At 53.7% G+C, this 14,325-nt stretch overlaps 1 pseudogene; it reads right to left on the bottom strand.

Annotated features, from left to right (window-relative positions):
• Nucleotides 1-370: 370 nt before the first annotated feature.
• LOC143274138 (small ribosomal subunit protein eS6 pseudogene) lies at nt 371-1,209 on the bottom strand (annotated as a pseudogene).
• Between the last annotated feature and the right edge of the window lie 13,116 nt (nt 1,210-14,325).

Genomic DNA, 14,325 nt, shown 5'->3' on the forward strand with positions numbered 1-14,325 from the left:
TTTGTTTTTTGTTTGTTTGTTTTTTGAGACAAAATTTCTCTATGTAGCTCTGGTTGCCCTAGTCACTTTGTAGACTAGGCTGGCTTTGAACTCAGAGATCCTCCTGCCTCTGCCTCCCAAGTGCTGGGACTAAAGGCGTGCACCACACTCAGCTATTTGTTCCTCTTAAAGACTTATTTTTGACTGGACCCAGGCAGAAGCTCTCAGTACAGGTAGCCTGTCTCTTGGCAATCTGTTCTTGGTGGTTTTTTTTTTTTTTTTTTTTTTTTGGCTTCCATCATTCTCTCAGCCAGAAGTTTAGCATATTCTGCAGCCTTCTCCTTGTTTTTCTCTTTCTTTTTTTTTTTTTTTAAGATTTATTTATTTATTAGGTATACAGAAGAGGGCACCAGATCTCATTGCAGATGGTTATGAGCCGCCATGTGGTTGCTGGGAATTGAACTCAGGACCTCTGGAAGAGCAGCCAGTGCTCTTAACCTCTGAGCCATCTCTCCAGCCCCTCCTTGCTTTTCTTAGTATGTTGTTTCTTCAGAGCATAACATTGGCATTTGTGTCACCGGACACATGGAGTAACAGATGCTGAATCTTGGGTGCTTTGGTGCTGGGCTTCTTACCTTCTTTGTTTACAGGCTTTCTGACAACATATTGGTGGACATCATCTTCGGAGACCACCGGGGTCCCAACCACTGAGGCACAATAGTATCTGTCAGTCCAGGAACATCTTCTCCCCCACCCTACCCTACCCCCTTTTAAAAAACAATAACCAAGTTGAAAACACTCAGATTGGCATCCCCAGTGCACGTACAGAGTGAATGGGTGGCTTCCTTGGTCTGTAACAAGAGTGGCCCTTACTCCACAGCAGTGGCACTCTGCCGTGGTCAAGATACCTTGTTTCACGTGGAAACCTTGTTTGTCATTCCCGTCACTGATTCGGACCACGGAACCCTTCCACATTTCACCCAGAGCTTCAGCAGCTACTTCTGTGGCCATGCTCTTCTCATAGAAACTATAAAGTCTGTGTTCATCGTCCACTTCAGTGAGTTCCTGACAGCCAGGACCTAGGAAGGAGACATTCAGCTTCATCTTGACACAGCTGACTGCCTGGGAGGGGCCGTGAAAAAGAGCCAAGTGCGGGAAGCTTTGAAGCAGGAGGCCTGGACTCCGTGTGTCACCACCAGTGTCTGTGACCTTGGCTATTCCTTTTCTGTTCCAAATCTGTAAAAGGAGAGACAGGATTGCTGTGCCCAGCCCCCAGCAAGTCCTATCGATTGGTTGCTGTCACCTATAAGTTGTACGAGGGGACATGGCTTTGTGCCAGCAGTCAGGAAGGCTCCCTGGAGGAGGCAGGAGGTTTGATGGATGGTAAGGAACCAGACAGACAGGCAAGCAGAAACAGTTATAAGTCATAGCTACAGAGAGAGCACGGAACAGGGAGTCAGAAGTCCTAGCAGTGCTACTGTGGTGCTGTGACACTCTACACACACACACACACACACACACACACACACACACACACCAATAAAACAGAGGTCCACTCTGACCATCCTGGATCTTATTTCCTGAGCCTAATTGAGCCCGGCAACACAGGGAAGAGAGTGCTCTGTGAGAAAGCACCCCTTTCCTTCTCTCCCCCCCCCCCCCGCTCCCCATTTCTTGATCAAGTCCCATGTGTCCAAGGCTCCTTAAACTTCTGATCCTCCTGCCTCCACTCCCAAGTGCTGGAATCACAGGATTTTTTTTGCCACCATGCTTGGCATCTGTAGTGCCAGGGATTAAACCCAGGGCTTTGTGCCCTCTACCCACCGGCTACCGCTCCAACTCACAAGTTTCTTATCTTTTCATTCTTCCTTCCTTGTCTTCTTTTTTTTCCGGGGGTTGTTTTATTTGTTCTTGTTTTGTTTTTCGAGGCCGGGTTTCTCTGTGTAGCAGTCCTGGAACTTTCTTTTCTTTTTTTTAACATGAGCAGCCTCCATGTGCCAGGTTTTTCTCCTCAAGGAGGCCTCTCCCAATGACCTGGGACACAGAGAAGCTAGAAGGCCAGGCAGAACCATCCTGTTGGTGGTGTGTGCCACACTGCCCCTTCAGTTCCCACCCGGCCCTCCCTTCATTGGGGACACTAACAGGCATCTGGGCCTCTGCTGCCCTAGTCCCCTAAACCACCCACTGCCCTAACTCCAGACCATCTTCCTGATGCCTTGAAGCACCTGTCTGGAATGTCCAGGCCACCCCTCACAATTGCAGGGCCCAGGACCCGCTTCCAAATACTTCAAAGTGGTAAGTCAGGCCACCCAAACGTCTTCGCCTCCTGCCTGGACACATGCCGCATGTGGCCCTTGAGAGTGAGTAGGCTGTCCAGGTTCATATCTAGATTTCTGGGGTACCTCCACTCCTCATCAGGGAGAACTGCATGAGGAGAGGTTCGTCTGCTGCCCTCCAACAGCCCTCCACTTCCACCCACACCTGCAGCAGCATGTGGACCAGGTCCCCTCTGGGGTCCGGGTGCACCCTCGGGAGGATGGACCCTGGAAACCGGACAATCAGAGACTCTTGAGAGGCATACTGGGGCCTCTGTGACTGGAAGGCAAGAAGGAATCACATCTTGAGCTTGCAGCAGTGACATCCTACAAGAAAGGCCAGAGCAGTCTCGTTAGCTCTAAGGTACTTCTGTAGATGGACCAAACCATTACCTCCAATTTATAGAAAGAGAAACTGAGGCTCAGGAAGACAGAGTCAGAATGAGGTAGGCTGGGGAAGTTGGAGCTGGCTGGCTGGGCCTACACAGGCCTGTCTAAGGGAGAAGAGGTCCCCATGCAGGGTAGGGGGAGGGGGGCCAGGCTTACTATGTTGACAGACTTTATGTGGCCAAAGCAGCAGTTGGGAGGTAACCCTTCTCCCCTAACTGGGTCCCTTGGGGTCTAGGGAAGATGAGGAGCACCTCATCCCATCTTCTTCCACACAGACACACTAGCATCCTGAAGGAGAACTCGGCCCATTGGTCAGAGGAAGACACTGCAGCCCACACAGGACACATGATCCAGTGGCATTCCTCATCTGGCCTCTGTTTCCCGAGGAGGAGGAGGAGGTGTCTGGGGATGGTGGGAATGGGTGGGAAGGTGTTATTGGGCAAGCTGTAGGGCTCCTCTGCTCTGGGGTCCCAGGTTTGTTCATCCGAGGAATGAATGCAAGGAACAATGCATGCGTCGATGGGGCCACAGGCCTGAATGACACACGCCTCCCACAGCACAACCCAGCCCGACAAGTCTGGTTTGATTTGATTCAGTTTGGTTTGGTCTGTGGAAGGTTCTCATGTAGCCTAGGCTAGCCTCAACTCGTAGCCAGCAACGCGCAGCTGGGATAATCTCAGTCTTCTCATCCTCCTGCCTCTAAGTACTGGAACTCCAGGTATGCACAGCCACACCCAGGTAAACCGTGCTGGGGATGGAACCCAGAGCTGCGGGGCATGCCAGGCCGTCACTCTACCAACCGAGCCACTTACCCAGCCCCAACATGCCTGTTTTATGAGCGGAGTGTGTTCTCAGACTGCTTGCATCATCTCAAACTAAGACCCAAGAAGAATGCTCTCGAACCCTACGGAGAATCTGCAGCATTCTCTCTCCCTGAGTCCCCTTCCCCCAGGCCTGACCCCTGAGAAAACAGCACCACCAGACCCCACCCTGGGCTGTATTGTACCTGGTAAAGGGCAGGGGGCCACTTTCCCAGCAGCCAGAGTCCAGCTCAGCTGGGTGGGACATGCTGGCGACAGCTGATAGGCCAGACTGTTTAGTTCTGTCTGCCGGGGGACTGGGGGAGGCCCGGAGCTTAGCCCTGGCGGCAGACAGTGTGGCTGTGGCCTCTTCCCCTTCCTAGGGCAGCTTGGTGCCCCTGAGGCTGGAACAGTCCTCCGGCCCCTGTGTGAGGCCGTGGCTGGAAGGCGCTGCTGTGGGGGAGGATGGCCTGAGAGGCTGTGGCTTGAGGCGATCTCACCCTGCGCTGTGGGGATTGCATCCGCTCCCATTAAAACACTCCTTGTGGTTTCTCCCAGCCCGCTCCCAAGTGCACCCCAGAGACCGGCTCTGCTGTAAGAGGCGGTCGGTGGACAAACAACCAAACCCCGTGTGTGTGTGTGTGTGTGTGTGTGTGTGTGTGTGTGTGTGTGTGTGTGTGTGTCCCCGCCACATTGGTTCCATGCAGCCTCCTCCTGGAACACGAACGAGGGCCTCCCCACACATATGCCCAGTCCCCACATAATCCTCCTCCTCAGGGCCTCTGGTCCTGCCTCACTGAGCCCCTTCTAGATAGTACCTCTCCCTTGCTGGGCCCTTCAGCTCTGAACTCTAACACCAGGGTTCAACTTTCCCCTGCTCACTGTCCTGGGCAACCCGGAACTCCTCCAGCAAGCCTTTTTGGGATGGTCTGCTTAATTCGTGTGCCCTTATGAGACAGTAGGGCCATGGATTCCTGTCAGCTTGCTGCAAACATGGCCGGTTTGGGAACAGCAATAATTCCAGGTCCCAGGAAAGCCAACAGGCCTTAATAAGCCAGGATGGTAGCATCTACTACTGAGGTCCCAGAGAGTAGGGGGTGGGGGGGGGGTCTGTCTTATTCACTCCAGTCTACCCAGCACCTAGCATGTGCCTGGCACCTCCAGACTCCAGAGCACTGTTGACTCCCAAGACAGCAAGCTCCTTCCACAGCGATTCCATGTGCCTGGCGCTGAGGAAATACGTCGGTGTATAGTATAAACTCATTTTGCCTTTGCAACTGAAGCAGAGACTCCAGGAGATAAAGACCCTTGGCTGAGGTCATCTGGCCGTGCGGGTGCATCTGGCACCCCAAGGTCTTACCCCAGCGTTCAGTGCAGGCTTCCTGCGAGCAGCCTATGCCCACCTGCACCAGCTCCTGCAGAGGGGCAGCTGGTAGGAAGGAGCCTTGAAGCTCCAACAGTCTGCAGGCTGGCCAGGTCCTGGGGAGACACCCAACCTCAGCTCTAAACATCAAAGGGGCACAGGACTCCCAGGAACAGAACCTTCACCCTGTGCTCTGGTCTTTTGCTGTGAGGCTGAGTGTTGTCCCTATGGTTGGCAGGAACAGACAGAGCTTAGAGATTAACAGCCTGGCTCCTAAAGCCTGGAACTTCAGGGGGCCACACTATCATTAAAAGCAAAACAAAATAAACCCTACTGCCTGCATGGCCCGCCAGCTCTCTAACACAGTGCTGACTCAGCCCTTCCACATTCGGCTGTGTGTCCTCTGAGAGGTTGTTTGACCTCTCTGTGCCTCATTTTTTCCCCCTCACTTGTAGAGTAGGAATCCTAACAACGTCTACCTGCAGACTGGAGTCTGTGGTGGTTCAGTGGATTCATACCTATTGACTGCTTAGGACAGGCCCACACAATGCCGAGTGCTGTTGATGACATTTGACTTCCAGGCTGTTCTATCATTTCCCCTCTCTCTAGCATTATGGTGAACTCAAATGCTCTCTGAGGCTTTTCTGCCCCTGGAAACCCTTGGGGTGGCCACACTGTGTGCACTTGCAGCGGACACCCCAGCCAGACCTCTTATTTGCCCTAAGAGGATGATGGCCTTGTACTCTTCATCCTAAGAGACCTGCCCGAGTGGAGAGGAGCCGTGAGAGGTGAGCAGAAAATCACCTCCATGGTTACATTCTAGCTTGACTCCAACTGTTTTTAAGCATCTGAAGAATGGGGGTCAAGCCCCCTCCTCACAGTGTGGTTGGGGGGGTCCAGGTAGATGACCCCCCTGAGGAGCACGTCTCTGCAACTGGGAGGCCCAGCCTGCACATCAGTTCTGATTTCGGTGCCAGAGAAAAGCTGAAAAAGGAACGCCATGAAGCTCTTTCCAAACCTAGAACCTTGGGCAGGGGTAGGGCCGGCCACTATCTGCAGACGAGGAAGTGGGGGGCAGACCAGGGACGGAAACAGGGAGCAGAGGGATAGGGGACAGCATGGCTCCCTGTGTTCCTGTGGCTTTAGATCCCTTTAGCTCAACTACAAAGAGGGGAGAAGGAGAAAGGGAAGAGGGAAGGAGAAGGGAGGGGAAGGGAGAGGGCAGGTGAGGGAAGCTGGGGAGAGGGTGAAGGAAGTGGAAAAAGTAAGGTAGAGAGGGAGGGAGGAGGAAGAAGGATGGGGGAGAGAAGGGAAAGAAAGAAATAAGGCAGAATGAGGGGAGGGGGGCAAGAAAAGAGGGAGAAAGGATGGCAGGAAAGGAGGGGAGGGAGGGAGAGGAGAGAGGAAAAGCCAGCACAGAGTGGAGGCAGCTCTGGCTGAGTCCAGGGAGTCCACCTCCCCCCCCCCAGCCACACAGAGTGGATGGCACCTCCGACACCCCCCCCCCCCCGCCGTCTCCACTGCTGAGCACAGTCCTCCCGAGACCAGAAGACACAAACACCCTCGTCCACGGCAGGAGGAAACGCTCATAATCTTGGCATTTCACAGTAAAAAGGAGCAGGTGGAAGGTCCCTCAACATACCCAATCCTCGGTCAGCTACAGCAGCCTCAGATGGCCTGCCACTGGGTCACAAACCTGGACTGTCCTGTCTCCAAGACTGGCCCATCAGGGGAGGAACAGTTTGCAATGTCCTCTCTTCTTTGGTTGTGTGAGGACGAATTAACTCAGACCACTTTCCTCCCAAACTCCCACACTGCTGGACAGGCCAGCTTTACAGAGGACGGGAACTACGACAGGACCTTCTTCTGCTTCCAGTATCCCAGAACGAGCCAGAACTGACTGCAGGACTCTTCCTCAAGCAAGGAAGGGGTCTATAGCTCTGACCACTGAGCTCCTACACATGATTTTGGGGGTCACAGAGTTAACCACTCAGAGACCTCCAGCTGTTTCCTTCTTTACATTTAATGTGTCAGGATGTATGCATGCGGAGGTCCGAGAACAATCTTGGATGTCTGGTTTTGCTTTTCATCTTGTTTGACAATCTCTTTTGTTCGACTCTGCCTATGCTAGGCTGTCTGATCCACTGGCTTCTGGAGATGCTGTCTCTGCCCCTGCCCCTGCCCCTGCCTCCCCTCCCCCCAGTTTTGGGATTACGGATTTGTGATATCATCACTGTGTCCAGCTTTCTGTGAGTTCTGGGGATTTGAACCCAGTGCCCACTCACCCATCTAGACCCTGTCTCCCTGTCTCCCTTCTGCTCTCCAGGGTCTCACTATGTAGACTAGCCTGGCCTGGAACTGAGAAATCTGCCCACTTCCTGCCTCCGGAGTCCTGGGATTAACAATGTGCACCATCACATCCCGCACCTGTCAGCCTCTATGGAGAAGTACATCAGATCAAGCTAGGAAGTCAGTGGTAAAGTTTGTGTCAGCCCAAACTAGAAAGACTCAGAACTCATAAACTCATTTTTTAGATTTATTTATAGGAGCTAATATAGGAGATGGTTTAGCAGGTAAAGACACTGCCGACTCTGAGGACCTGAGTTTCATCCCTGGAACCCACATGGTAAGAAAGAATCAGCTCCCTAGAATTGTCCTCAGACCTCCAGACATGTGCCATGGCATACATGTGCTTTCATGCACACATGCATGTGCATGAATACACACACATAATAAATAAATAAATACAATTTACACTCTATTTTTGGCTTTTTGTTTTATTTTTTTGAGACAAGGTTTCTCCGGGTAGCCCTGGCTGTCCTAGGATTCTAGATCAGGCTGGCCTCAAGCTTAGAGACCTGCCTGCCTCTGCCTCTTGAGTACTAGAATTAAGGCAAGTGCTACTATGTCCAACCTTATTTTTGACTTTTTTGAGACAGGGTCTTACTATATAGCCCTGACTGTCCTGGAACTCACTGTTGACAAGCCTGACCTCAGATTCATAGAGTTCTGCCTCTCTCGGCTTCCAGAGTTCTGGGATTAAAGTCCTGTACCACACTTTAAAAAACTGATTGATTTGTATTAGTGTGAATGCATCTGTGTGTGAGAGTATATGTGCACCTGTGTGTGCAGGTGGGTGCACCTGTGTGTGAGAGTTTATATACACCTGTGAAAGTTTATATGCACCTGTGTGTGCAGGTGGGTGCACCAGTGCATGCAGAGGCTAGAAAATGTTCTGACTGGGCCGGAGAGATGGCTCAGAGGATAAGAGCACTGGGTGTTCTTCCAGAGGTCCTGAGTTCAATTCCCAGCAACCACATGGTGGCTCACAACCATCTGTAATGAGATCTGGTGCCCTCTTCTGGCCTGCAGGCATACATGCAAGCAGAACACTGTATACTTAATAAATAAATCTTAAAAAAAAAAAAAAAAAAAAAAAAAAAAAAGCCTGGCGGTGGTGGCACACGTCTTTAATCCCAGCACTCAGGAGGCAGAGTCAGGTGGATCTCTGTGAGTTCCAGGCCAGCTTGGGCTACCAAGTAAGTTCCAGGAGAGGCGCAAAGCTGCACAGAGAAACCCTGTCTTGAAAAACAAAATACAAAAAACAAAAAAAAGAAAAGAAAATGTTCTGACTATTCCTGAGTCCAAGTTTCCCCTTGCATTTTCTTGACTGGGCTGGGAGCAGCAAACCCCAGCAATCCTCCTGCCTCTGCCCACCTTAGAGCAAGGGTGACAGTGTTCACCTGGAACACTCAGCTTGCTACCAGGCTTGCTATGTGCTGGGATATGAGCTCTGGTCTTTATGTGTGTTCAACAAGCACTCGTAACCACTGAGCCATCTCTCCAGACCTCAAAACTCCCAAACTTTTTTTGATGGTATTTTTAGTGTTTTTAATTATGCGTGTCTGAATATGAGTTTGTGCACACGAATGCAGTACTCTCAGAGGCCAGAAGAGGGCATTAGATTCCCTGGAACTAAGTTGCAGGCCATTGTGAGCCACCTGTGCATTCTGGGAAATGAACTGGGGTTCTATGCAAGAGCAAAAAGTGCTCTGAACTGCTGAGCCATGTCTACAGTCCCCTACATTCCCAAACTCTTGAATGGACACTTCCTCTGGTCTTCCCTCAGAATGTTTGGAATTGGTTCCAGAGCCTTACAAAATTCAAGGAGGCCTAAGTCCCTTCTACAAAATGCGTTGTGTTTGCATAAAACCTGTGTGCTCCCACCCTTAGGCTTTGCATGACCTCTAGGTTGCTTGCAATGTGTAGCTCAGTGTGAGTGCGTGCTCGTGCGTGGGGCGTGGGGTGGGGATGGTGGATCTAGATGGTTGGGGAATGACAAGAGTCTGCTTACGTTCAGAACAGCTATTTTAAAAATACTTTAAAAATATTTTGATCTGATGTCAGTTGACTCCTTAGATGTGGGAGCCTGGATATGGAGAGCTGACTGTGTTTACAAATGCGGCTTCAACTACTCCATACGCTCATTTCTGAAAAGACAAGAGCAAATGCGTGTGGCTTAACTTCTTTGGCCTGGCGTCGCGCACCGGTTGCTTCTGTGGGCCGCCGTCTCCCCCAATTCTTACCAACACTCTCCGAGTGTAGAGCTGTCCCCTTTAAGACGGGGAACAGAGATATTTGTTGGTGACTGGTGGGTTCAGATCCACTTCCCCACACTGAGGAAGTGTGGCTCACTAGCCCTTTGATTAACACGCGGATGGAGCCAGAGCTCATGGGCTGCCGCTCAACTGTTTCCTTGGGACACATTCCCAGAGCGGGGTCACTGAACACAGGGGATGACTACTTTTATGGCTTTCCATCCATATTGCCAAATCGTTATTACCAAAGGGTGCCCTGAGATCCTGCCAACACTGCACACTCAACTGTGCAGAGAAGCCCGTAGCCGCCAACACAGCCAGGCTTCTGCTGGGACCTGGCAAGCGACGGGGGCTCCCACAGTCCTGACCGATGATGAGTTTAGGGTGTTGTGGAGTTTCACTTTGTTCTGCAGAATTTTCCTCTCTTGTGAAATCATTTAAAAATGTGACTAAATGAGTTAAACCATAGTTAGGCTTGTCTTTTGAGGAAGACAGAAATCTGAAAAACAAAATCCCTTTCGGATGCCCAGCCTCTTGCTCAGCCTGGCCATGAAGGGGCCACCCGGGAAGGGGGGCATTTCAGGGGGATAGCCCTAGGAGGAGGAGGGATAGCTTCGGGAAGGGGCAGCAGGGGAGGAAGGGAATCAGGAGGAAGGTCCCGCTGGGAGTCGCGCATCCCGGGGGAGGTCGGCTCAGCCCTCGCCAGCGCGGCGGCGGCCGATAAGACGGGAGCGGCGCGGCGGCCCGGGGTGGGAAGGGCCCGGCCCGGAGTGCAGATAACGCCCGGAGCTCGGCGCCCGAGACTGCAAGACGCCGGGGCCACGGGGGTGGCGGCTGAGGGCACGGTAGGGCGGGGACCGGGACCCAAAGTCCCACACACACACACCCCGCCAGGCCCTGAGTGCCAGGTCGCTCACCTCCCACCCCGCCCCGGTGCCCCAAGTCTGGCTCTGCACGGGGTCTTGGGTGTTGGGGTGCTCCCCTTTCCATAGGCGGGTCCCGGGCCCCAGGAGGTCTAGGGACTTGACCTGGCCACTTGGCCGCAGAGCCAGCGGGGCAGACCGACCCCTTTTCTCTCCAGCAGCCACACAAGGGGGCTTTTCCCGCCAGCCAGCAGCCAAGGCTCAGGGCAATCTCTCCGGGTGGGATTAGCATTCGGCCTGTTCAGATTCTTTAAATTCCGCACAGAACATCCAGTCCGCTGCCAAACAGCCAGGGAGGCAGGAGGGTTGGGGAAGAAGAGGCTGAGAGAGGCCGCCCCTGGCAATCAGAAGCCCCGGCTGACTCAGAGCACGGAGAAACAGCTTTGGGGGGCGCATGGGCATTCCCTCACATGGACACCCTCCTTTTCTTCACCCACTGCAAAATCAGACATCTCTAACAGCCACAAGCCGGGCCTGTCCATTGACCTGACCCTGAGTACCTGCCTGCCTGCCTGCCAGCTTCCCCCCTCCCCCCCCAGTCCCTCCCACCTTCCCAGTCTCCCCCCCCCACCCCCCACCCCCACCCCGCGCACAGTTTGCCAGCCTCCGGGCACTCTCCTGGCTTAACAAGGCTAAAACCTCACTCTCTCCCATGTACCCTGCCCTCCACCCCCAATATTATAGGATCTAAAGGATTTTCCTGGGACTTTTTTTTTTTAATGCCTCCTCTGGAATAGTGCCCCAAGAAAGCTAGACTCCTCTGTAATGCGGCAGCCATTACCGGAATGCCTACTGTGTGCCAGGGCCCTTTATATAGTCACAATCTGAGGTCAGAAAGCTTTGATAACTTGTCCGGTGTCCAGTCAAGTAGGCCTTGTTCCTCACGCAGGCAGAATTAGAGGGAAAAGCCATAGGCTGGCATTGGTTCCTCCAGGTATTTGGTACAGAGTAAGGGCTTGGGTGGGGCCCAGTAGCGATGTGTGTGAGGCTGGGCCCACAGGCCAGCCCCACCCTTGGGACGTCCTAGGGCCACAGGTACTCTTCTCCCCTAGGTTACAGGCACTCACTCCAGGAAACTTAGCCACCTGTCACCTATGCCTTCCTCCACCCAGGCCTCTCCCAAACAACAGAAGCCCCTGTTCCTTTCCAGTGTGGGAGGAGGGTCCTCAGTCTCCCATTCTGCACATCCTTCCTCCTCTCACCCCATCCCTCACTGGCCAGTGTGAACTTGAAGGTCAGAGTGGCTTTCCCACCCCTTGCCCACAGGCTCCCAGGGCCCTGCTCTCCCTGCCCAGCTGGTCTCTGAAAACCCTAACACCATACAATGTAAACTGAATGTAAATAGCAATGGGTTCAAGTTCCAAGCAAGCTTCGTCCCAGTCTGCAGGTTACCAGCCTGGGCTTCTGGGCAAAGTCCTCTCTCCAAGCTAGAGGCTGTTCTTGGGCAGTGTATCTAGAATTCTGTATTTCTATGCCTCCTCCTCCTCCTCCTCCTCCTCCTCCTCCTCCTCCTCCTCCTCCTCCTCCTTCGAGACAGGGTTTCCTCTGTGTTTCCCTGGCTGTCCTGGATCTCCCTCTGTAATCCAGGCTGGCCTCGAACTCACAGAGATCCACCTGCCTCTGCCTCCCGAGTGCTAGGATTAAAGGCGTGCACCACCAGTCCATCTTGTGTTAAATCTTTAGAAACTGCCCCAGGATCTGGGCAGGTAAACTCTGAGGGAGTTCCACGGGAGACCTGAGGAGTGACTGTGAGACCCAGTGTGGCCCACTGTTCCCGTCAATGGGTCTCTTCACAGAACAACAGAACAGCCAGCAAGGCCCAGCCTTCCCTAGCCCTGTAGCCCCGATGCGATGCACGGGGGTTTTCCTCATGGGGCCTCTGGGCAGAGGCGAGAGAGGAGTTTCTCACAGCTATCCTCAGGACCAGTGGGAGCATAAGACATGGGTAAATCCCCGGCTTTCTAGACCTCAAGGTCCTCCTCCTGGGGCCTACTGGGATCTTGGGGTTTCTTCCGGTTGCAAAGATAGTGCTGCTGTCCCCAGGTCAAGCTGGACGCAAAGGACAGACCCAGAGCTCTCCTGGAAGGCTGAGCACCTTATGCGGCAGCTAAGCCCTCCACTATGGGACCCAGAAACTCTGACAGGAGAGAAAGCCAGACAGAAGGAACTCAGTACCCTACAAATGGGGAGGCAGGTCCCGAGAATGGCAACTGTGTCACTGTCCCAGGCAGAAGCCTTGTTCAAAGTATCTGGGTCCCTTTCCCTCCCACACTCAGTTTACCTAGCTGTCATACCAGGCTCAGAGAAGAGCCAGTTCTTTCCAAGAAACCTGGGACCCAGAACCACTGCTTTCTGACCAGCACAGTGAGTGGTTTGTGTGTTGCCACCTGGTGGCCAGTTCCGGTCACTGCAGTCACGTTTTCCAGCGTTTCCACGACCTGCCACCGAGGTTTTGAGCTAGTTCCTGGGGCGTTCAGAAACATTTAGGAGCTCAGGCTGCTGGGGCAGCTCCCACTCTGGGCACAGCGGAGAAAAGGCTCTTTCCTGTTCATCTTCAGGGATCTGGAGGGCTAGCTGCCATGCAAGAACGTGCGTCCCACCCAAACGTTTTTATGCCCACATCATCACAGAGGGACACTAAGAAGAAGTCCTCTACTGCAAGCAGGGAGGAAGGCAGGACCCCAAGACAATGCCATGTGTGGCAAAGCCTAGTATCCCGGTCTACCTGCTTGTGACCTTGAACCAGTGACACACACCTTCTGAGTCTCAACTCTTTTGTTACCCAAGAGGGGACCCGAGGTCCGGAGGGACTACTGTACACACCTCGCTCTACCTGTGACAAGCTGTGTGGCTGTGACGATTCCAGCAGACACGTCTTTAGTATCTGCTTTTCATCCCCCTCCATGGTGAGGGGCCCTCAGCACAGTCACCCTGCAGAGGACACTCTCGGGACTCAGGGGGCTGAGACAGCCTGGCCCAGAGTCTAGGATTCAAGAGCTGATACTGGCTTCTGTTTCAGAAACTTTGCAGTGGGGCTGGAAGTGTGGCTCGGTTGGTGGTGTGCTTGCCTGGTGTGCTTGCCTGGTGTGCTTGCCTGGTGCACACAAGGCCCTGGGATCCATCCCCAGAACAGCAAAAACACCTGCCATGGTAGTGCACACCTTCGCCAGGGAGCGAGAGGGAAGGGATCAGAAGTTCAAGGTCATCCCGGACTACAGCGTGAGTACTAAGTCAGCCTGGTTACATGCTAACACACACACACACACACACACACACACACACACACACACACACACACAATGTGTAGTGTCGGCCACTCAAGACTGGTGACCCAGCTCCCAGCTCCTCTGGTGGGAACCCTAAGTGCTGACCGCAACCCCACCCCCAGCCCCCTGGATCGTCGGAGGCCCTGGTCCTGCAGCCCCCATCACCGGGTGGGGGTGGGGGGATCCCCGCTCCCAGCAGCCTCTCCTCTCCCCGGCCCACTCCCCATCCCGCCCGGGTCCCCGCTGTGGTGAGCCGCTGAGGTGGGGTTTATTTATAAATTCCCGCTGCTCATGAATCACTGAAGGAATTGCTCAGACTGGAGTCAAAAGTCTGCGGCCGCCCGGGTGAGAGGAAGCGCTCTTTAGATTTCGACTTTCCCCTGGCACAGGCTTCGCTGTACCCGGCCGGGCCCTGCCAGCCCTTCTGTTCTCAAAGGCCAAAGCGCGTTTGCCGCCAAGTTCTGTCGGCCGGTCCGCCTTGCTGTGTAAACAGGACCCGGGGCTGGCGGCCCGGCCCCACACTGGAAATGAGCCTGCCTTCCGTAGCCTGGCCACTTCCTCTTCACATCCGGAGACTCCTTAGAGTTCGCATGAGGCCTGGGTGCGCAGGAGGAGATGAGTCGCTGGAGCCTGGGCTATGGACTTCAGTCTGGCTGATCAGTGGGCACATGAGAGGGACCGAGGGCTCCTA

The sequence above is a fragment of the Peromyscus maniculatus genome, chromosome 7, assembly GCF_049852395.1.
Source record: "Peromyscus maniculatus bairdii isolate BWxNUB_F1_BW_parent chromosome 7, HU_Pman_BW_mat_3.1, whole genome shotgun sequence".
Taxonomy (NCBI): Eukaryota; Metazoa; Chordata; class Mammalia; order Rodentia; family Cricetidae; genus Peromyscus; species Peromyscus maniculatus.